Source organism: Cricetulus griseus, chromosome 4, assembly GCF_003668045.3.
Source record: "Cricetulus griseus strain 17A/GY chromosome 4, alternate assembly CriGri-PICRH-1.0, whole genome shotgun sequence".
Lineage (NCBI taxonomy): Eukaryota > Metazoa > Chordata > Mammalia > Rodentia > Cricetidae > Cricetulus > Cricetulus griseus.
Window position 1 is genome coordinate 173,064,100 of NC_048597.1, and position 24,195 is coordinate 173,088,294.

Sequence of the window (24,195 nt, forward strand, 5' to 3'; positions counted from 1 at the left end):
CATGCCTGTGTGCATGCATGTTGTGTGCACATGCTGTGTGTACCTGCTTGTGTGTGTGTATGTGTATGTATGCTATATGTGTGTTCACATGTGCATGGGTGATTTATATGTTGTATATGAGCATGTATGCTCATGTGTGCATATATGTGTGTGCTGTGTGTGCATGTGTACATGTGCGTGTGTTCTGTGTGTGAGAGTGTACCTCTGTGTATGCGCCTGTCTATGTTCACTTGTGTGTATATGCCTGTGTGTGTGAATGCAAGTTGAGGATTTGTATGTGTGTATGTTGTGCATGTCTGTGTATTTTTATTTGTTCATGTACATGTATGTGCATGCCTGCATGTGTGTGCATATGTTTACCATGTGTGTGCATTTGTGTATGTATGCTGTATGTGTGTATATGTATGTATATATATATATATATGTGTGTGTGTGTGTATTGTATGTGTGTATCTGTGTGTATATGTTATGTGAGTGCTTGTGCATGCACGTTTGTGTGTGTATGTTGTGTGTGCATGTGCATAAATTTGTATATGTATGTGTGCATGTTGTGTGTTTGTGTGTGTGCATGTGTGCATGCCTATGTGTATATGTGTGTGCATGCATGTGGTGTGTGTATGCTTGTGTGCATGTATACACACATGTGTATGTACATGTCTGTGCACATGTATGTGTGGATTCCTGTGTACATGTTATATGTTATATGTTATATGTGTTATATGTGTGCACACATGTGTGCTTACATGTTTATGCATGTGTGTTTATATGCATGAGTGTTCATGTGTGAACATATATGTGTGTGTGTTTGTGTGTGCACAAGTGCCTGTGTGTGTATGTTCCTTTGTGTGGGGGTATGATAGGCCATGTGGTAGTGTGTGATGTGGCAAAAGTTGTGTAACTCTGGGGTTGTGGCTTAGTGGGTGACATGCTTGCTATGTAAGCATGAGGGCCAGAGTTGGGACATTGGAGCAGGAGTTTGGGGGCTATAGAGACAGGCAGGTCCTGGGGGCTTGCTGGTCAGTCAATCTAGCCTGAACAGTGAGCCAGAAGATCAGCCAGAGACTGTCTCAAAAAACTATGCTGGAGAATGAAGAAGACACTTAAGTTGACCTTTGACTTCCACATGTGCACACAAGTGAACTCTGGCACACCCTCATGTACACACACACACACACACACACACACACACACACACACACACACACAGAGTTAAGAAAGGAAATTTTTTCAAAAGTAAAAGAAATTGTCTTCCTGGCTATGGCTTGGTAGCCACCCTAGCCTTGGGCTACTGAAGTGCTTCCTTGTTCTGCCTCCAAAATGGCTGCTTCAGCTTCTGTCACAGATTGAGAGGGAAGCAAGGAAGAGTTGGGGTCACCATGGGACTGGGGGGCAGCTCGGAGTGCCAGGCATGTCTCTAAGAAAACCTTCTTCCACTTGGCTCTTGTAGCCCAAGGCAGGTGTCCAAAATGCAGATGAAGCCCCAGCGCCTCTGTGTCCCAGCTTGGCAGGGACTCTGAAGCTATGTGTCCCCTTTGCTAACTGGCCTCGGGTTTAAAGACATGCAAATGGGAGGGACACTGTCTGTCAACTGGGGCCTAATCCCTTTGTTCCTACCTGCCAACCAGGCAGCCTTTTCTAAAGCAGTTTTGGCTGCCTGGGCAGCTGCGAGGTGCTAATGGGAACGCTGGGCAACAGAGCTGGTTGCCTGGTAACTGCAGGCTGCGCAGGGGTCTCAGGTGGCAGATGGGCCCCTAGAGCTGCCCAAAAAGGGCCTCCTTCATCTTCAAGTCAAGACTGACTTAGTGAGGACTGAGAATTTAGGAAGCATGCTACTTGGAGCAGGGGTCCTCTTGAATCTGATTCCTCCCTTTCCTCCCTCTGAAATCCTTTTCATTACACAGTGTCCCCCTGACCAGGAGGCCCAGGGCAGCTCCCACCTCTGAGTCAGCTCAGTGCTTTCTGGATTATTTATTGGGAATAAAAACAATGAATAGACTCATCGTGGGGCTGGGAAGACAGCTCAGCTGGTAAAGTGCTTGTTGTACAGGCCTAAGAATCTGAGTTTGGGTCCCCAGCTCCCACATAAGAAGCAAAGCACAGTAACCTCGGTGCTGGAGAGACAGAGATAGGTGGATTCCTGGAGGTCGTGGCCGGCCTGGTTTGCCAATTGGTGACCCCCAGGTTCAGTGAGAGACCCTGACTCTAGAGAAAAGGTGGAGAGTGACTGAGGAAGGCACCAAACCTCTGTTCTACAACCATACACGCACAGGCACACATGTGTGCATACACACACACACACACACACACACACACACACACACACACACACACGCCCATGTCACATACACCCGTGTGTGTGTGTGAGTGCATGAGTGCGTGCATACACACAGGTTAATCGACTAAAATAGCAACTGAAAGGCATTGAATCAGTTCAGCGAACACATTCTTTCTCGCAAAGAGCTCAGTTGTACAGGGGGCTCTGAGGAGACAGCTTTAGGAGCTGTGCCTCACACTGGGTGGGCTTCTCAGTGATGAAGCTGCCTCTCAATCATCCATGTGCCTGTAAGAAACCCCTTGCCAACACTCTCATAAATAACCAGTAAACTCACTGGATCAGTAAGCTGGACGTGGGTGGAGTCATTCCTTAGGTCTGTCATCAGTGCCCTGTCTGGAGCAAGGAAGACATTTGTTTGTGTCTCCCCAGGGAGTGTGTGATCCCCTTCCCAATTATTCTTCCCCCTAACAGTATCCTGTATCTCAAATGCCACCTTCACCGTGTCAACCAGCCATGGCTGCTGCACAGATGTATGTTGATGAAGTGATTGCCGAGCGCTTCAGTAGTGTATGGTTCCTCGCTTGCCACAGGCCACTGGGATCTAGAGAGGGAGAGGGGCCATCTACATATCAGACCCACCCCGAGGAGGGTACCCACAAGTCCTTAGGAGCATGCTGGTCCTTCTGGGTCTTGACTCATTCAGGTTCAGCCCAGGGCAGCTAGTTCCTTCAGGAGATCTGAGGAAGACAGACAGAGCCAGAGCCCACTGATCTTCAGTGAGTTACCGCAGCTGGCTTCAGGTCTGTGCCCATCCCACTCATGAAGGGCACTTATTAGCTCACTTCATGAGGGCCTTTTGAGACAGAGACTTGTGCTTCCCACTGTGTGCCTGAGAACACTGAGGCTCTGCCAGTACATCGAGTGGCATGGCTAAGGCCAAGCAGCTGTCAGGGGCAAGAGAAGGAGGAAGGAGAAGTATGGGTTTTGTAATCCCAAGTCTATCTTTCCTTCCCTATGTCCGAGTCTTTCCTTAGTAAGCTCTCTGGGGACAGGTTAGCCAAATGGCCACACCACTTATATTAACAAGCAAACAGAGGCAGCTTGGGGAGAACAAAAGGAGCAAAGGGAGCCTGGAGGCTCATCTCCTTCAGTGGTCACTGTGGACTGGGTCTACCTTGTCACCTCTGGGCCTGCTCTGGCAGGTGGAGGAATTTTCTTAATTGAGGTTCCCTCCTCTCAGATGACTTTAGCTGTGTCAGGTTAACATAAAACTATCCAGCATACCACCCTCCTCCCAATGCTTGTGAGTAGCTGAGGCCTGGAGCTGGCAGCCAAAAGCATCATGCAGCTTGGGCAGCTCTAGCCCACTCTACATCTCACAGACTGCACTTGGGGACACATGTTCCCATGTCTCAGCCCCAGGCAGGGAAGAGGGACATCTCATCTTTGGTGTGATGAGAATGGAAGCCCAAGGGAAACAAGGAGGCACCTTTGTTCTGAGGCCCTGCCTGCCACAAGCAGTGCCCAGGCCTGAATTCCCACCCCTGGGCTGTTTTCTTGTTTGTATGCTTGTTTTTAACAGGGCCTCAGGTATCCTTGACTGGTCTTGCAGTCCTTGTATAGCTGAGGCTGACCTGAACGGATCTTCCTTCAGCTAACTCTTGAGCACTGGGATTACAGCTATTTATTCAGTGCCGGGGACTGAACCAGGGCTGTACATGCTAGGTGAGTACTCTGTAAACTGAACCACATTCTGGCTCCCTTGCCTTTGCTTTTCCAATCTGTGGCAGGAACCCAGGTGCCAGGGCCTCCTCCATCTTTTGTTAATATGGCCATAGTTTTCAGAATGTTCCTTCTATTTTCATCTGACCTGTTCACCCATCCACAGCCCCTGGGGCTCCTAGCTACTTACTCTATGAGTGCCATCCTCTGGTGGGGAGTGATTCTTCCACACCTGGTTCCCAAGCTCCCCAGAAATGGTGACCATCACTTGACTCTCAAAATACCAAAAAAGATATTAATGGTACCCCTAAAGGGTGAGATTTATGGCATTTGGATTATATCTCACTAAAGCTATCATTAAAGAACAAAAGAAGGGTCTGAGAAATGGCTCAGTGGATTAAGTGGCCTGAGGCCTGAAGTTCTGACCTCCAGAACTTCCATAAGACCAAATTCGGTAACAAGCACCTGTGATTCCAGCACTCCTTCAGGGAGAGGGGAAGGCGGAGACAGGGGAGTTCTCAGCTAACCCGGATACAGGGTGGCGAACAAGAGACTGCCTCAAACAAGTGGAGGAGAGGACCAAGGCTCGAGGTTGCCCTCTGATCTCCATGTGCAGGCCATGCCATGTGTATGCTTGCGCGCGCGCACACACACACACACACACAGAAGAAATGTACTCCCTGGTACCTAGAAGTAGCCTCACATTGCTGTTACAGTCCATTCATTCATTCACAGTAAACATTTCTTGTGCATTTTCCATCCAGCTATCAATGCAGTAATAACTAAAATAGGTGCAAGCCAGTCATCCAGCAACTCAATCAAGTAAAACATTTCTTGAAAATCTCATCTTTTAATTAAAATTGCATGTGCCTGTTGCTTTCTAGCTAGTAACACACCTGAGATCATTTTGTATATAAAACATTTTGCCAAAACCCTGTGCTTGGGAGGGTGCCCCATGGCTGTGAATGTGCTTGTGGTCCTGTTACCTGACTGTTGCCTGCAGAAGGTGTCCATTCTCTACCATGTTTCTCCTCCACCCTTCCTAGAGCATCATGACTCCAGGGGTTTATCCTCCCTATGGGATGTTACTGATGTGTGTAGAGGTACCATTTTACTCTTCTTGCTGAAGAGTGGCTTGACTCCAGATCTGGCTACTGGACAGAATAATGGAGGATCCTCAGAGGAAGGCCAGGGAGAGTTCTGTTCCTTCCCCTCTGCTGCTAGAAACCAGTGAGGAAGTCTCCAGTTCTGAGTGCCATTTGCAGCTCTCATGAGAAGTAAGCAGACTTGGACTTTGGAAAACAAAACTGAGGAAACCACCAAAAAAGCTGAGCTGAACCCTGAGAAAACTGACCCTGTTGTAAGAGCTCAGTTATTAGAGTCCACATATTGTTGAAGCCTTTACCTAAAGTCACATTGTATTCCCATCACGAGGAATGCCCTAATGACTAAGAAGGACTGGGGGTGAAAAGCCAAGGTTTTAGCTTGGTTTTAAAGCCTTCTCCAATCTGAAGCCAGGCCCTTACTTTCCTCTCCGTGCTTTGGTGGACCTTACATCTCCTTGTCATGCTGTTCCTTCAGACTACACACTGTTCCCTGAACTCACCACACTTTCCCTGTCTGTCTTTCTTTGCTTGTCCTACCTGTACCCCAGGGTGTCTCTGAAGTAGAGAGACAGATGAGGGAGTAGTGTGTCAAAACTGGCTGGAATCCTCACAGCGCAACAGATGCCCAGGCAGGGCCAGCTCCTTAGGACTAGTCTGTTGGGAGCTCCCACTGGCCTCACAGGGCAGATCTGGCTTGAATGGAAGACAGTGAGAGATACTGAGGAGAGATGGGGCAGGAGAGAAAGACTTGGAAATAGACAGGCCTAAGAAGAGAGCTGGGAAAGAGATGGGGACCTGGTGGGTGTTAGCAAAGGAGAAGCTAAAAAGGGGGCATGAGCAAGAGGCATGGAAAGAAAAGAGGGAACAGCCCTGAGGGGAGAGGAAGGCTGCAGGGGGAATCATGGGCGGGGGAGGGAAGGGGGGCGGATCATAGAGAAGGGCCAATGGTGCTGAGTGCGGAGCTGGGTTCCGCTGGGAGCAATTTCGTCAATAGCACTTTTACCACTCAAGTGATTCTCATCACAGCTGGTGCCAGGTGGGCTGGGAATGGCAATAAAAAAACAGTTTTGTTTTGAAAAAATCATCCAGGTTATTTGAAGATTCTGTATATGTGCATACCCTTTGAGGCCCTGATGAGAGAGAGGCCAGGGTAGGTGGGGTAGGCAGTTGTTCAAGGATACAGGGCACAGGGTAGGTGGTGAGGACAGAGCCCCAACACAGACACACATACACACACACACACACACACACACACACACACACACACACACACACACACACACGGCACAGGAGTACATGAACAGCCACTCCACTGTTCCAAAAGAACCTGGACTCTCTTGGTGGAGTCTAGCCAGCTTCTGGAAGTCCAGGAGTCTGCATGCCAACAAGTCTGGGGACCAGGTAATAGTCACCCACATATGTAGGATCACAGGTTCAGAGGAGGTGCTGTCTCTGCCCAATCAAGGCTTGTCTGGTACACAGACTAAGGAAACAAGGTGACAATAATAAGGCCACAGTGCCACAGAGGATCTAAGAGGCTGAAAGAATGTCGAGAGTCAAACTCACAAGAAGTCATCTATAACGGGGCTCTAAAGATCATGGGAAGAGAAGTCAGGGAACTAAACTGGTGGGAGGCCCAGGGTTCTAGGAGGCACCATGTTGCACAGGGAGAAGGGAACATGGCCGGTTATTGCTCTATCACTAGGTCACCTGGGTATCTATTTTCTGTGTTGTTTTATCCTGGGCTTTTGCCAGTTTGTTTTGAATGTGTAAAACAGATTAATAAAAGGTGGTAATGGAGAAGGGGGAGCTTTCTGATGTTTTTCTCATCCCATTTTACAGGTAGAGAAGCTGAGATCCCAGAAGTCCCATAGTTGGGTGATGATAGAGTCAAGATGTACACCCCACTTGAAGAGGTTGTCCCAGCAAGCTGATTTGCTTACATCTATTTAACAAGAATGTGTGGTTCTTGGGGCTGCTGGGGGTGGGGGCCAGGTGGCTTTCCCAGTGCCAGCCTTCCAGATCTTTCTGCTTCCTCCCTCCATTTCCAGCTAGCAGAACTCTTCTGGGGAGATCACTTATCCTCGATTGTCATAAGAAACTGTCTCTATGGTGCATTTATTGACTCTAAACATCTGGGTGGGGGTTGTTTTCACCTTGTCTTTTTCTTGCTTTTAAAAACCAAGCAACTCTCCAGTGCAGTTTGTGGAGTGGATATAAATTTTATTCCCCCACCCCATTTTTATTGCTTCTGTGGGATTATCATGTAAACATTCCCTGGAATACCAATGTTGCTTACTGTGAGTGCAAAGCTGAGGTCTGTGAGCAGACTGCATCTTACTGACAGGTTGGAAAATGCAGTGTTTAGAGTTTCCATTGAAACTCAATATAAGAGAACTCTAGGCTGATGTAGTATGTATCACCATCCTAATCCTGCAATGCCTCCCAGAACTGGGAGAGCTTGAATTCCTGCCTGACAAAAGAGGAAGTGAAGCCCCTCCCCCCCCAGAGCACTGTTCTCATTCCATGTTGGAATCACAATTAATGTGTTTATCTCAGGCAAGCTGTGCTGAACAAGGCCAACTTGGCTTTCACACTACCAAGGGGCTGGGGCCCGTGAGTGAGGGGCAGCTATCTTCAGGATATAGACAAAGAACAAGGCATACAAAGAAAGTGGCATCCTAAAGGTTGGCTGTCGGATATCATTCAACTAGTGGGCAAAGGGGCAGGGGTAGAGGTTGGAACTGTCTGGTGGGAGGAGAGGAGACAGTGTGGGTGGCAGTGGCCTGGGACAGGAGCAGTTTAGAGCCCTGCATCCTGTCCATCCTCCCTCTCTTGGCAGAGTTTCATCCCACATAGTGGTTGGTTAGGCATGTCAGTCACCTCCCTTTCCATGTGATAGGACTTAGCCAATCACAATTTACTGCTTCATTGAGCCCACTACTTAGTTCTGGGCTAGGTTGCTGGGCCAATCAAAGCCCTTCATGATTGGGGATGATTCTAGGCAGAGAGGTTCCTTCTGATGAGTGTGTCAAGACGATGTCTGAGGGTGTGTGTGTGAGGTGGGGAGATATTCAGCTGAGAACCACAGAAAAGGGGAATCCTGAGACCAAGGACACCAGACAAACTTCTCATGTCTTAAAGGAACTTTATTATCCAAGAAGGCTTGAGCCAGTTTGCTGTGAACCTTCTAGTTTTATGGGTCATTATACCTCCTTCCCCACTTTTTAGATATCAAGACCAGGAATTCATAACCTAAGGCATCTTAATATAAAGAGGGGGCTGTCAATCATTTACCTAGATTTCTGGTGGGGAAAAAATTCAGACAGGCTGTGAGATAAATGAGAAATATGTGCTTGGAGTAGTGGCACACACTGTTAATTTTCAGCACTCAGGAGACAGAGGTAGGAAGATCTCTGTGAGTTCAAGGCCAGCCTGCTCTACACAGTTGGCAGCGGGGCAAATAAGGTAGAGAGGGAGACTGCCTTTGTACTGTGTTGAAGAAAGCCTTTCTGAATGGCAGGAAGGAATCTTCTATGAGGTCAGAGATCAGCAAGAGTAAAGGCCATGACATGGCTGTCACCTGGTGAGCTGCGAATCAGAGCTAGTCGGAGAGGTAGGCAGCACACAGCCTGTGAGGTCTGAAGGGTAAATGTGGGGAGTGAAGAGTGGTGCACCTGGATGGGAGACCATGTGGGACAAAGGAATCCGATAGGGTGGAGTCTGCATGGAGCTCGAAGGGACAGCTCACAGGACTCAGTGCTCTGTGTATGAGAAGTGAAGGCTTTAGAATTAAACTGAATATTTATGAAGGTGATGGGGCTCAGGAGAGAAGTGAGTGGACCACCCATGCAAATGTGGCTTAGGAAATTAGGAGCCAAACAAATGTGCTCTGGAATGTCATCCTGTGGAGGGTAGAGCCAGGGCTCCACCTAGGATGAACCCATGGGAGACTGGGAGGATGGAGTTAGGGATGAGTGGATGAATGTAAGGTTTGGTTAGAGGTTGTGATGGTTTGAGTGATAATGGTACCATAGACTCACATATTCTAATGCTTGGTCTTCACTTGGTGGAACTGTGTGGGAAGGATTATGGAGTGTGAGCTTGTTGGAAGAGGTTTCAAAAGCCCATGCCATTTACAGTTATTTCTCTTTTTCTGCTTCTTGGCTGTTATCTCAACCTGTAGGGTTCTTCACTACTACTACAGACCATGCCACCCGCCTGCCTGCCTGCCAGCCTGCTGTCATGCTCCCTGCCATGATGGTCATGGATGCTAACCCTCTGGAGCCATGTGCTGTCTTTTATAAGTTACCTTGGTCATGGTGTATTGTCTTAGCAATAGAAAAGTAATGAAGACAGATGTGTTGGTTATTTCTCCTCCTAGCCAGTGTGGGTAGATGGGGGATGGGAAGATGGGTGGGTAGGTGGGTGGAGGATGGTTTTATGAATGGACACTGGATGGAGGGTGAATGGATGGGTCGGTTGTCTCTCCCCCTACCAAGTCGTGGTGGGGGAATGAGAAGGTGGATGGATGGATTTTTGGATAGATGATGGAGAGATGGGGAGAAACAAGGATAAATGAGGGGATTGATAGGTAGATATACGGTGAATGCTTAGATGAGCATATATGCAAATGGCTGGCATTTGTCAACTAGTAGACATGGGCAACCCACTTTATCCTAGAAGAGAGGCAAAATGATCTAATATAGATCTGCTTATTTACATATATCACCTTGGACAAATGCTTATAAAACTTTTCTGTACCTCAGTTTCTTCACTTGTAAAACAGAGCAGGTAGAGGCACCTTCTGGTAACACTGCAACAACAACAACAAAATGATCCCACCAAGTACTTACAGCAGTGCTTGGAAATGATAAGCAGCCATCGAGTGACAAGCATAGCATTATTAAGATTGATGTCATCATGACACACTCCCATCCTTAGACAACAGCACGCTTCAGCTTCAGGGTGGCGTGGCTGTGGAATTCAGCAAATGAGGGATGGGTGGTAACGAGTAGCTTGCTCACTTTCCCTCCTGCTCAGGGGAGCTACGCTCAGCTCTCCCTTGAGTAGGTGTGGAAGATTTGTCAGCTATGTGTGTTCTTCCAGACACGGGCCTGTCAGATAGAATTTTGAGCAACTGAGATTATATACATCCCTGTGAAGAGATTACTGTCAGCTCAACTTGGACTGTCCCCAGCCCATTTCCGTAGCTGCTCTTGACGTGTGCCCACCCTGTCCAGCCCAAGCATTCATTTATGTGGTGACATGGTCCACTCTTCTCCCACCCCCCCCCCAAGCCTGACTATCAAATGGACTGCTCATATTAACTCATTCCCACTTGCTCTAGTCATCTGGCCCTTCCTTCACAGCTTGCAATGCCTGGAGTCCTAAGGAAGCAGCTGGGGAGAAGTGACTACAGGCCATGTGGCAGCACTCCCTGCACAGTTCTTCAGCCGAGCCCACCTGGATTTTCTCTCCCTCTGGCCTGCCCCACCCAAGCACTTCTTCACCTACTAGCTGCAGCCCCTCAGCCTCCTCACTGCCACCATCTTTATTGTCCCAACTGCAGCAAAACGAATTTCCTAAAATTGGCATCTGATCATCCTGCCCCATACCCACACTGTTGGGAGACTCAGACTCCAGGCCAGTACCCCTGCTTCCCAATCCACGAAGCTTTCCACACCACCATCAGCTGGGACCACTGGACCCACCCACCTCCCCCAGGCCTATCGCAAGATTCTCCATCCTTGCACCTTTGTTCCTAGGTGATCTCCCAGGTTCCTGCCATGCTTCCTCTCTCCCCTGAACTCACCTCCCCCTTGCCCAAGTGACTTCTAGTCTTCTTTAAGTGACAGCAATGCTCAGGCTGACTCAGCCAGGTCACACTGACTTGGGTCATGCTGGAACATGTTGCCTCTGCTCTGAACACCACTGCCCTTTTAAGAGGAATGTTCCAAAATGGCTTTTGTGGTTCCTAAGCGTGGGTAAGGATGTTTATACTTTGACTCCCTTGGTAGAGCTTGCCTAATGTATATGAGAACCTGGATTTAATCCCCAGAACTGCTTAACACAGTGTGGTGTGTGCACCTGTAATCCCCACACTCCAGAGGCAGGAGGACTGATAGTTCAAAGTCATCCTTGGCTTAACGTCGAGTTTGAGGCTAGCCTTGGCATGAGACCCTGTCTCAAAATAAACAAACATACAAACCCCCATTTTCGTCTCCCATAATCTCATTCTCTGTGATACCATGATAGTTTTTTTTTTAAATCAAAGCTTCATGCTTAAGGAGATTAAATTCTTAGTTATTAATATGTACCCTCCCCTTCCTTAGTTAACAGATTCAGAGTTTGAGCCTGATGCAGCCGGGATAAGAGATTGCATTTGGAAGGCTCCCCTTGTAGCTAGGGTATGACCTCATGCTCAAAGCTGGGGAGAAAGTACCATCATGTGTCAGGTCTGTCAAATCCTAAGATGTGGTAGGGCCTCATCTTTTCCACCTTTCTTCCCCTCTGGAATACAGCTCTGATGGCTAGAATTTCAACAACTATTTTGGATCATAAAGATAAATGCCACATTCCAAAGATTGCATGGGAATCCCTAGGAAGGAGAGGTAGAAGGATTGCAGGAGCCAGAGTATGGAAGGCAGCAGGAGAACACAGCCACTGCATCAACTAAGCTGGACTCACATGGGCTCACAGAAATTGGAGTGGCAAGCTCAGGGCCTGCAGGGGTCTACACCAGGTCCTCTTATCTGTTGTAGCTGTTAGCTTGGTGTTTTGTGGGACTCCTAACTGTGGGAACGGGTTTGTCCTTGACTCCTTTAGCTCTTTAGGACTCTTCTCCTCTTGTTGGATTGCCTTGTCCAGCCTCAGTATGAGGGCTTTTGCTTTGTCTTACTGTATTTTGTTTCATCGTGTTTGCTTGCTGTCTCTTGGAGACCTGCTCTTTTCTGAAGACAGAAAGGAAATGGGTTTGGGGGAGAGGGAAGGTTGGGGGGAGCTGGAAGCAGTGGAGGGAGGAGAAAGTGGTCTGAATGTATTGTAGGAGAGAAGAATCTATTTTCAATAAAACAAGCAACAAAAAAGAAATAATTGGAATTTCAACTTCTTTTAAAGTTTTATTTTTAATGTTCCTATTAGCATATATAAATTATACATAATAGTTGGTTTATTATATATTTTGATCATTGTCAGCCCCAACACCACCTCTTATCTCTTCCCACTCATGTTCATATCCTTTCTCTTCTCAAACAGTTTACCTTCTACTCCCATGTCTTTTTTTAGAAATTACATTTATTTTATTTACTTCTCTATGTGCGGTGGTTAAACACATGAGCCTATGAGAATGCCCCCCCATAGGCTCATGTGTTTAAATATTTAGTCTCCAGTTGCCAGAACTGTTTGGATGGGATTAGGATATGTGGCCCTTGTTAGAGGAGGTTCGGACTAAACCTGGTGACAAGTCTTGAGCTTTCAAAAGATGCATGTCATTCCTAACTTGTTCTCTCTCTTCTTTGTGGCTGTATCTCATATGGGAGTTGTCAGTCACTGCTCTAGCATCATGCCTGGACTGTTGCCATGTTCCTACCATGATGGTCATGGATGCTAACCTTCTGAAACTGAAAGCCCTAAAAAAAAAAAAAAAAAAAAAAAATTCTTCTGTAAGTTCTTTGGTCATGGTGTCTTATCACAGCAATTGAAAAATAACTAAGACTGTGTGTGTGTGTGTGTGTGTGGTGTGTGTGTGTGTGTGTGTGTGTGTGTCTCACAGCATGCATGGCATGTGAGGTCAGATGAAAACATGCTGGAAGTTGGTTCTTTCCTTCTACCATGTGGGTCCTAGAAATCAAAGCCATGTTGTCAGATTTGGTGGCAAACACTCTAATTCACTAAGCCTCTCACTTTTTTTTTTTTTTTTTTTTGTTAAATTCAAGGAATTTCTTTAGGATTGCTTACAGGAGCCCAGACACAGTACTGGTGGCTAGAACATTGAGCAAAATGCCTCTTCTTCCCTGACAACCATTAACAGCCTATGGTGACATTTTGTTTATGATCTAACAAATAAAGCTTGCCTGAAGATCAGAGTGCAAAGCTAGCCACACTAGTTAGCCATAGAGGCCAGGCAGTGGTGGTACACACCTTTAATCCCAGCAACCACACTTGTTAGCCATAGAGGCCAGGCAATGGTGGTACACACCTTTAATCCCAACAGCCACACTAGTTAGACAAAGAGGCCAGACAATGGTGGTACACACCTTTAATCCCAGTACTCGGGAGACAGGCAGACAGATCTCTGTTAATTCAGTGCCATCCTGAGCTACAAGAAATTGATCCAGTCTAAAAGAGAAACAGATTTCACACAAAGGTGATTTCAGCACTTGGGATCCCACGCCTTTAATCCCAGCACTAGAGAGGAATAAAAGGCGGGGGGGGGGGGGGGGAGATAGGAGCTCAGTTTGAAGTTTGGTGGACACAGATGCAGACTGAGGACAGGATCGCCCCTTCGGTCTGAGCATTGGTAGAGGTGAGAACTAGTGGCTGGCTGCTTTGCTTCTCTGATCTTCAGCTTGAATCCCAATGTTTGTCTCTGAGTTTTTATTATTAATACAAACTAGAACTTATGCTACGACAGCCTATAGATCCTCAGAGAAGGGTGGGGCCTGGAGAGCCCCACCTACTCTATTAGTTCCACTTCACAGAGTTTCTGTGTTGCCTCGGACTGCTCTTTTAAGTGAGAGAATAACTTCAATCTTAAACTACTGCTGTTTGGGCTTTTCCTTTTTCTTTTACACAACTAGATCTAATCCTGAAGAATCCACTATAAAAATAGCCAGAGAACTCTTGAATAAGTCTGTTGGGTGCCTGTGGCCTAAACTTCTGAGCAGCTGAACTAGAAAATGATGGTCAAGGTCCTGGTGATGCTCAAGGGTGGAGACTGTTGTCTAGCAGCACATCCCCCAGGGATGCAGAAATAACTGGGAATGTTTAGGTAATAGGTGATTGGTTCAGATTCACACCTATGAGGAACAGCTCCAGAGAATGAAAACTCTAAGATGCTCTATAGCATAGAAATTATTGCAAAGTGGCAAAGAGGGTTCCTTAGTGTCATAGAGCTTATAAAATGAATCTCTCTCTCTCTCTCTCTCAACACATACATACAAACATACACAAATACATACGGGGAATTTATTGCAGTGGCTTACAGGCCTCAGCCCAGCTAATCCAACAACAGCTACAAGTGAATGGAAAGTCCAAAAATCTAGTAGTTGCTCAGTCCCACAAGGTGTCTCGACTGGTCTTCAATATATGCTGGAATCCTGAAGAGGCAGGCTCCAATGCTAGTGAAGGAATGGATGTACAGACAAGGCACGGGCAAGCAGGTGAAGAAGGATCAAATCCTTCCTTCTTCCATTGTCCTTATATAGGCTTTCAGCAGAATGTGTGGCCCAGATTGAAGGTTCATCTTCCACCTTAAGATCTGGATTAAAGGTGTGTGCTTTCCCACCTCAAGAACCAGATCAAAAGCCTGTGTCTTCCAGCCTCAAGACACAGATGACAAGTGTGCCCTCCATTTCTGGATTATAGTTCATTCCAGTTATAGTCACCAAGAATAGCCATCACAAGGGCTTACTATATAAGCAAGGGATCTGACTTCAAATCCCTAGCCCCATGTAAAAAGCGGACATTGCCATGCATTCATGCCTATAACCCCAGGGCTGTGATAGGTAGAGGACTTCTGGGGCATGATGGCTTCCAGCCTAGCTCCAGGTTCAGTGAGAGACCCTGACTCTAGGGAAAAATAGGCAGAGAGTGATACAGCAGGACACCCAACATCCTCTTCTGGCCTCTGTGTGCACACATATACACAGAATTTCTGCCAAGTTCATCATGCATTTGCTGAGTTATGCTGGGTTAGCAGAGGAACAGGGACAGAAGCATAGGCCATCACAACAGACACTGACAAACAGTTGGCTAAACAATAAGGTTCATGGAAAAGTAAGGAAAGAAACTGGCTGTGGTGACTGATGCTCAGGAGACTGAGTCAGGATGTTTGCTGCAAGTTTGAGGCCATACATAGTGAGTTCCAGGCCAGCCGGACTAGAGAATGAGACCATGTCTCAACAAGCAAATAAATGACAACAATAACAAAAAGGCAAGACAGAACAGAACAGAACAGAACAATGATGGGGGAGGTGCTTCTGTGTATGTGTTTGTCTTATTGGATGATAAATAAAGTACTGTTTGGCCAATGAGGCAGCAAGTTAGACAGGACTAGGAGTCAAGGAGGATTCTGGGAAATGTAGTAAAGAAGTGGTGATCTGCAGGAAATGACATAGCAGGGAGACTCATACATAAACAAGGGAAGAAGGAAGTGGGCCCTTTCTCTCTTCCTCCAGAGTCACCATGTGATCCTGGGATGAGGACGCCAATGGAAGGCGTCCGATAAGATAAGTCTTATAAAATATATAGATTTATGATAATTAAGACTGAGCTAACAGTTGAGAATCCTAGTCATTGGCCAAGCAGCATTTGTACCTAATAGAAGTCTCTGTGTATTATTTGGGGCCCTAACTCGGCAGGCAGAACTCAGGCGGCTGGCGGAAAGTGTCCACGTGGCGGTAGGGCTCAGGTGGCTTTTGGCAGAAAGATTCATCATAACAGAACAAAACAAAACAATTAAAGACAGTTCCCCCACAGGTGTGGACTTCTCTTTAGAATTTCTGATTCCTCTGTAGTTCCCAGGAGTCTGGAAATGTTGCTAGCACATAGTCGGTAGCCAAATACATCCCTACTAAGTAAATGGATGGGAATGCTGGTCACAGACCAGTTTCTAAGTTGTTCCTAGCAAAAGAAAAAGAAGGTATGTTGATTGAAAAAAATTAAACTTCTTTCTATGCTTGAGACAAGATGGCATTGGCACTGTTGGGTATAGGAAGCCATGACAGGCGTGACACAGAGAGATTTCTTGACCATTGGAGTGTAATGACCTCTGTGGTATGTCTGGAATGGCCTTCACCCTCAAGACTCCTTCTGAGGTGTCTACAAGGGACTTGGCTTCTCTATGTCTCAAAGTCCCTGCTGTCCTTGTCCTTGTTCATGTAGCCTGCAATTCCCACCAAGAGTAGCCTTGATGGACAGACAAGGAGGAAGCCATTCCTTTGCCTTTGAGTTCTGCCAAGGCAGGAAGGAAGGATGGCAGACAATCCAAAAGAGGGCATAACCATGAGAAAAATAGGGGGAGAAAAGTACAATTAAAGATAATTTTAAAAATTAGAAAGGCTCTTTCCAACAGGAGAAAATAACTCAGCAATAGAATGGCCTCAGTCAGTTGATGGGTGCCTGAGCTCCCTAGAGCCTCATCTCCCTCGGCTCACCCAAGCTCTGGCATCTTTGCTCACCTCCACCAGTATCCCTTTCTTCTTGTAGCTCCTCAGGATCCCAAGGACATGCTGTCTCCTGCCCAAAGGGCTGGACTAGAGCATCAGATTGGAAATATGTCCTAAAAGTAATTTCTCGAAAGCCCCAAGGCTGCCGTTTGAAAAACAGCAACAACAACAAAAAACATTGATCTGATTTGGGGTAATGGGCTGGGATAGCAGGGTGGCTCCAAGGACCCCTGGGACTTAAAAGCAGCCTTTGTTCAAGGTCACTCTACCTCTTTATCATTCCCAGAGTTCATACACATGTACATGCACACACACACACACACATACACACTCTAGTCCTAAGAACCCATAATGATCCTCACAGATTTTAGAATCTAGATCCACAGCAAGGTAGAAAATCCTAAATATATCCCTGCTGCCTGGAGAGAGCACAATGCCATCTACTGTCCTGGCATCTATCCTAGACCGTCAAGCTGACCCAGGAAGATAGCCATAGCAAGGGAAATGGGCCATTGGCTTCACTGCCTCCCACAGAGAACTTCTGTCTCTGAATAGTCTCCCACAGACAGCTAGAGCTCTGAGCTCTCCCCACTTTTACCTATGTGGAGCCTACAGCAGCCCAGAGGTGGAAGGCTTGCGGCAGGGGTGGAGATCTATGGGACCTCAGGAAGATTTCACATTCAATAAAGTTGACTAGTGTTCAGAATAAGCAAAGGTACTGGCCAGTACCTTCCTGCAGGCTCTCCTCAACTCCAGCATTACCACTCTGGGAGGAAAGATCTATTTAATTCCCTCAACTAGGGAAGTTGTGACTGCCCTGTCCCTTGCCCACACTGTATTATGCAAGGTTAAAAACAGCAGCCAGCCAGCTCAGCAGGTAAAGGCACTTGCCACCAAGCCCGGCGACCTGAGTTTGAACCAGGCCCCACATGGTAGAAGGAGAGAATTGATAGTCCCCTAAGTTGTCCTCTCATCGCCATGTGTGCCACCACCCACCATGTACACACATGTCATTCACACATACACACAATAATAACATTTTTTAATTGCAGAAGAAAATAGCACATATGACTTTTTTCTCCTCAGGAGTGAGAATTTTTTAGTGTGGAAACCAGGCTACATAAAATTTAAACATTTTAAAAAGGGATGGGAAAATATATGGAGGTTCACATCATTGTCTGAGGTGATGTCAACATGTGTCAGCTCTGAACATTACAGGGAGTTGACCCTTATGGGCTTCAGGGTTTTGTGAAGTGGGGCTCACTAAGAGCAGAGATCAAGTTGAGGGCTACAGAGTGTAAGTGTTGAGGAGGCCATGCCGATATCCTTGGGGGCAGACCTGCCAATCATGGCTGCCCTCTCATCCTCAGGCTGCCCTGCTTTGGCATCCACTTTCCTGTGCAGAGCTGAGCCTGGCCGGCAGAGTCTGCCTGCAAGGGCCAGACAAGTACCAGGTAAGATTGACCCCCAGTCACACCTCTAGAAGCATCAAAGCCAGGGTAGGCAAGCTCCAGTCTAACTGATGCCTAACGCCTTGTTTCTGGCCCACACCTGCTGCTGTAACAAGGAATGAACAAAGGGGCTACCCCACATGTCTAAACCCTCTTTTCTTGATTAGCAAGAAGCCTGAGTTCAGGAGTTCCAATATTAATTAGCAAAGTTTTTCCTCTTACTGGAGCAGTTCTGTCTGGGACTGGTTGATGGTGACAGACAGGTGGGGGTGAGGATGCCATCCATAGGGGCCCTAAATCCAAGCCACAAGGCATCACCAAGACAGTGCACAGGGTTCTGGACTGGCTGCCTCTTCACTATCCACAGGGACCTGGCTAAGACCACCTCCAGGCTCTCACCAAGGCACAGGCTTTCTTCACCCCTCTCTGCTGTGTTGAGTTGGCCATCATGACACTCCCTTGGCCCTGCACCAGGAATGGGCCCAGAAACCCAGCCAGAACTCTGCCTAATGAGAGGGCAAATCCATGACACCCAGTCCTGTTCCATAGACCCTCATCCTGCCAGGAGACTTGGGGGACATGGGAGCACTTCTGGGAAACAAAATGTGGACAACAAGGATGTCTTTGTATTTTAGACCTGCTGCCACTCACTGGCTGGGTGACCTGGGATAAATTAATTACCCTCTCTGAGCCTTCATTCCCCGCTCAGTCCTAAGAATAATTGCAGCAACCTCAAGGGATTATTGTTAAATGAAATGAGATAAATACTGAGTACTTAAAGTACTTAGCCCCTCCTCCCTCCAGGCCAAGTATCTTGTTTACCCTTGCTTTAGGCACAAGGGCTGCACACAGTAGTGTCTGTGTTCCCTGCTTTCTGAAGAAAAGACTAAATACACTGGGTCATTGTCACTCTTGCCAATACATTGTCTCATTCAGTTCCCACAACGGCCTGGCATGGTTCAGCACTCCCTGTCCATGGGTCTTGAGTGCAGGAATTCAATCAACTGCGGTTTGAAAATATTTGGAAAAAAACATGTTGGGTCTGTACTGAATAAAGTACTGGCTTTGCCCCCTCTTATGCTCAGCACAGAATCACAACTATTTACGTGCCATTCACATTGTCTTTGGGAGCTTAAGTAGTCTGGAGATGACTTAAATGGTCCAAGAGGATGTGTAGGACATATGCAAATACAGCATCACCTCAAAGGAGGGGCTTGAGCATCCAAGGTTGTGCAGTCATGCAGAATATGAAGTGAAGGTTATATATAGTTAAGGAAATCATCACGGAGAGCTTGAGTTATCAGGCCAAGAGCTCATAGACAGTGGTCCCTTGGGTGGGTCTATGTGTAGGACACATAAGCCATTGTGTCTAAGGACCTAACCTGAGGGTAGGATAGAAAAGAAGCTGAAGAAGAGAAGAGGAGCCAAATGCTGCTCATGCCCCCTCAAAAGGAGCTGATGTTTGTGCTGGGCATCCCAGGTAAGTTGTAGGACACGGATGGCCTGGACCCTGCTGAGATCTCCTTAAATAGTCCCATGATATCATAGGCTGAGAACTGCTTGACCTGGGACCCCATGTATCCAGCTATGTGCTCCTTGCATGAATCCACTGAAATCTGATCTCACAGAGCTCATAATGGCCTCGAAGTTAAGGAGAGCTGATCTTAGCCCAGCTCTATCACCAGGGAAATTATTTCCTTCTCCAAGTCTCAGTTATCCTCTGTGAAATGGGTATAACCATAACATCTACTCCATGCAGCTGTAGCGATAGTAAACATGGAAACTGCATTACCAATATGCCACATACAACAAGGTGTGTGCTCAGCCAGTGTCAGAAATCCATATCTGCTGTTATTCCGGAAGAGACTGAGAGACTGGGTGTCACTCACCTTTCTCCTTTCTCTGTCAGGATGTGGTATGCAGCATGTGCCACAGAAACTCAGTGGTGCGATGCCTCACACCTCTCCTGTGTGCTCATAGCAAGCTCAGCTTCCATCTGGAACTTGTTTGGGATGAGTGTGATATGGGAAGCACCAGCTCCCAGAAACACTCACTGCATGGCATGCAGGAGACTGTAGGGATGACGTGCCCCACTCCTGCTCTGCTCTCTTCTCTCCCAGTCACCAGGCCCTAGGGCTCTCAGTTATTCCTCTTGCTCCAGACAAGATGACGAGGCTCCAAAGAGCAAATGATGAATTCGCTCACACTCAGGGACAGATGGCTGAGAGCCACTTGACATATTCTTTCCCCAAGAGGTTATTTTATTTCTAAGAACGATGGAAACTTGAGTTGGGAGATGGCTCCGTCAATAAGGTGCTTGCCTTGCAAGTACATGACAGTCTGAATTTTATTCCCAAAACCCACATCAAAAACACAGGAGCTGGAGATATGGCTCAGCAGTTAAGAGCACTTGTTGCTCTTGCATAGGATCTGGGTTCTATTCCCAGCACTCACATGGTGGCTCACAACCATCTGCAAACCGAGTTCTAGGGGATCCAACATCCGCTTCTGACCCCTGCAGGCACCAGGCACACACAGGATAACAAGATACACAGACATACATGCAAGCAAAACATTAATTTAGATTTAAAAAAACCAACAGCTAACCAAATAAATAAGCAATAATGAGCACCCACCCACAAAATATTCTGGTTGTAAACCTAGCCTTTAACGGCTGAGCAATCCCTCCAGTCCATCCACCGCCCCCCAAATAAACTCAGCATAGTGGTAGTAACTCATGCTTGTAGCTCCAGCAATGGGAGACAGAGACAGACAGATCCCTGGGCTTCATTGGCCTGCCAATCTATACTACTTGATGAGCTCCAGGCCAGTAAAAGACCATGTCTCAAAAAGGTGAATGGCTCCTGAGAAATGATATCTAAGATTGTCCTCTGGTCTCCACACACATGAGCACACATGTGTAACAACAACATGTACACACACACACACATAAGCACAGACACTCAGGCACACACACACACACACACACACACACACACACACACACACACACACACTGGCACACACATACTCGGTGCCCATGCTTGATGAAAGCTTAAGGCAGGTGTTCTGAATCTGGGCCCATGGAAGGTCTAATCTGAGAGAAGGCGTGGTCAGCATGCTTGCTGTCCTTAGAGCAAAAAAGTCCTTATCTTTTTACCAGACTCACTATTGACCTGGTGACCCATTAGATTTGAGAAATGTCCCTTCCAGGCAATCGTTTTATTTATACATGCATTTTATTGATTATCTCTGGTCACCTGAAATAAAACTAATGCAAATGGAGCTGAAGTTTTAATTCTATTTGTATCAGCTAACTTTGATTTAAATTTAAATAGCACCTGTGGCTGGCAGCTACCATGTCAGACTGTGACATGAGATGGTGGGAAGGCAGTAGAGGGTGGGTATCTTAGAGTACACAAGGTGCCTACTAATGGCTAAGGTTCTCATGATCCCTGAAATAAATCCATTCATTCACTCATTCATTCACGAGTTAGCACTGAGAAGTGCCAACAGCGTGTAAAAGAGATAGTCTCTGTCTGCTGGGACTGGAGGGTCTGCTGGGCTGGACTGGCAGCCCTTTGAGGTGACTTTGAAGCACAGAGCCACTCAGTGGTACAAACTCATATTTCTAATGTCCTGTGGTCTTGTGGACAAGAGACCATTTTTCCCCCTGAAGGCTGCTGGATTCTTGTAGTTGGCGGCAGTAGCTATGAAATTTGCAGTTCAAATAGGCTGGGGATTTTCAAGTTGTTTATCAACAAACATTCTTTTCTTTTTCTTTTGCATGTGTATTCACATGAATACATGCACACGGAGACAAGATGGCCACTTTGGGTGGTGTTCATGAGGAGCTGTCTGCCTCGATTTCTGAAACTGTGTCTCACTGATGGCTTGCAAGATAGTTCCAAGGATCAACTTGTCTCAGCCGCCCCAGCCCTGGGACTTCAAGAGTGTGCTGCCTCACTTGGCTTTTTAGATGGGTGCTGTGGATCTGAATTCAGGTTCTCATACTTGCATGGCAAGCACTTCGCCAACTGAGGCATCTCCCCGTCCCTATCAATGTCAATTTCACAGTTAACTATCATTGTATTATTATTATTATTATTATTATTATTATTATTATTATTATTCATTATTGTTGATATAGATGGGCTCTCACTATGTAGCCCTGGCTGCCCTGGAATTCACAGAGATCCACCGGTCCCTGCCTCTGATGTTAAAGGCACCCATCACCACACCAGGCCTCACGGATAACTGTGAATGGATGTTAGAAGAGGAGGGGGCAACTCCTGGAAAATACAAGGACTTAGCATGTGGCTTTTATTAACCCTGAGATGTCATTTCTTTCTGTTATCATCAGCTTCTCTACTCCTGGACTGTGGTATGAATTGTCTGTTTATTGCTATTGTTTGATTTGGAGTCTTACTCTGTAGTTCAGGCTGGTCTCAAATTTACTGTGTAGCCCAGGTTGGCCTCAAACTCTTGGCAACACTCAGCCTCCCAATGCTGCCAGGATTATAGGTGTGAGCCTCCAGGTCTGGTTTGTGGTGGGAGCGTTGATCGCCTTTACAGAGAAGACACTGATTGCCTTGTCCATGGTGGAGTAAGTGCTTAGGGTCAATTATTAGCATTACTATTGAGAGAGTGCTCACCAGTAAATGCAGTGAAGGGAGTGCCAAAATGACTAAAGCTGCTGAACATGCAAAATGAATGTGGCTCAGTTTATAAAGTGCTTGCCTTGCACGCAGGAAGTCATGGGTTCAATCCCCAGCACCACATACACCAGGCACAGTGGCACATGCCCAGAACTTGGGAGGTGGAGAGAAGAGGATCAGAAGTCAAGGTCATTTTAAACTATATAGATGGTTTGAGGCAGCCTGGGCTAAACCAGACCCTGACTCAAACAAGCAAAGTAGAACCACACTAAAGCTGAGCATTAGATACACAAAGGCCTTTGCCAACCGGAAATTGAGAATCACAGAATCTACAGAATCATGAAGAGGCCTCCATGGACCTGGGATTGTGCCCATGCAAGTTTGTCATGCCAGCTTTGAGATCCCGTATTTGTGTCCTAAATTCTCACATGGGAATAGACTAAGCATGGCTGAAGCCCCTCCAGCTGCAACACTCTGAGAACCACCTGTCTGGCTGGGTCTTTTTTAGCACTTTACACACACACACACACACACACACACACACACACACACACACACACACACACATCCTGAAGCCAAGTGAAACCAAGCACTCCACAAGTGAACACATGCAGAACACAGGATTCAGTTCCAAATGATCCATTTTGCAATGGTGCAAGAATTTCCAGTAGTGTCTACTAAAGAGCATTCCTCCCAAAATGGTCAGCTCTGTGGGACTTCTGCAAGTGAACTCTGGAATCACCATGGCCCCTGCCAAGGAAAGGGGTGAGCCAGCGTCCATGGAAATAGACAAAACAACCCCAAAGATGTCCAAGTTACACACTATAGAATTTTAAAAACTTGTTAGGGTGAATGACCTCTTTTGTTTGCAGCTGTCCATAGTCAGGCACAGTTACAGCTCCGTCCTGCTGGCTATCTGAGGCCCTCAGTGTGACCTCTGTCTTGTCATTGTGAAGCCCTTTGGCCTCTAATTCTATTGTTTCAGTTAAAATGTCAGAATCGCTCTCCTGGTTATTATTGCTTTTTAATTTTTATCACACTAATTTATTTATGCATGTTGGGAGTAAGGATGGACTCACTTGCTATGGTGTACATAGGACAACTTGAGGGAGTTGATTCTTACCTACAGGGATTGAATTTAGGTCATCGGGCTTGGTGGCAAGAATCTTTATCCACTGAGCCACCTTGCCAGGCCCATTATTGATTTTATAACCTCCTAAGAGAGGGGTGAAATTGTGGCTGCAAAAATACTTCAGCCAATGAAGTGTTTGCCATAAAAGCTTGAGTTTAGTCCCCCCCCCCCCAAAAAAATGCTAGACATAGAGGTGCTTGATTGTAATCCCAGCACTTGGGAGGTAGATGCAGATGGTCCCCTGGTGCTCACTAGGCAGCCAGTGTAGTCTATTCAGGGAGTCCCAGGCCAATCAAAGTTTACCAGGTGGACAGCATTTGAGGAATGGCAGCTGACACTGTCCTCGGGCCCCTGCATCCATGTGCACATACATGTGTGCACACTTGCACACACATAAACAAACACAAGGAAGGGGAAGAATAGAAGTCAAGGTGGTCAGCTCACCATGTGAAGACGGGACA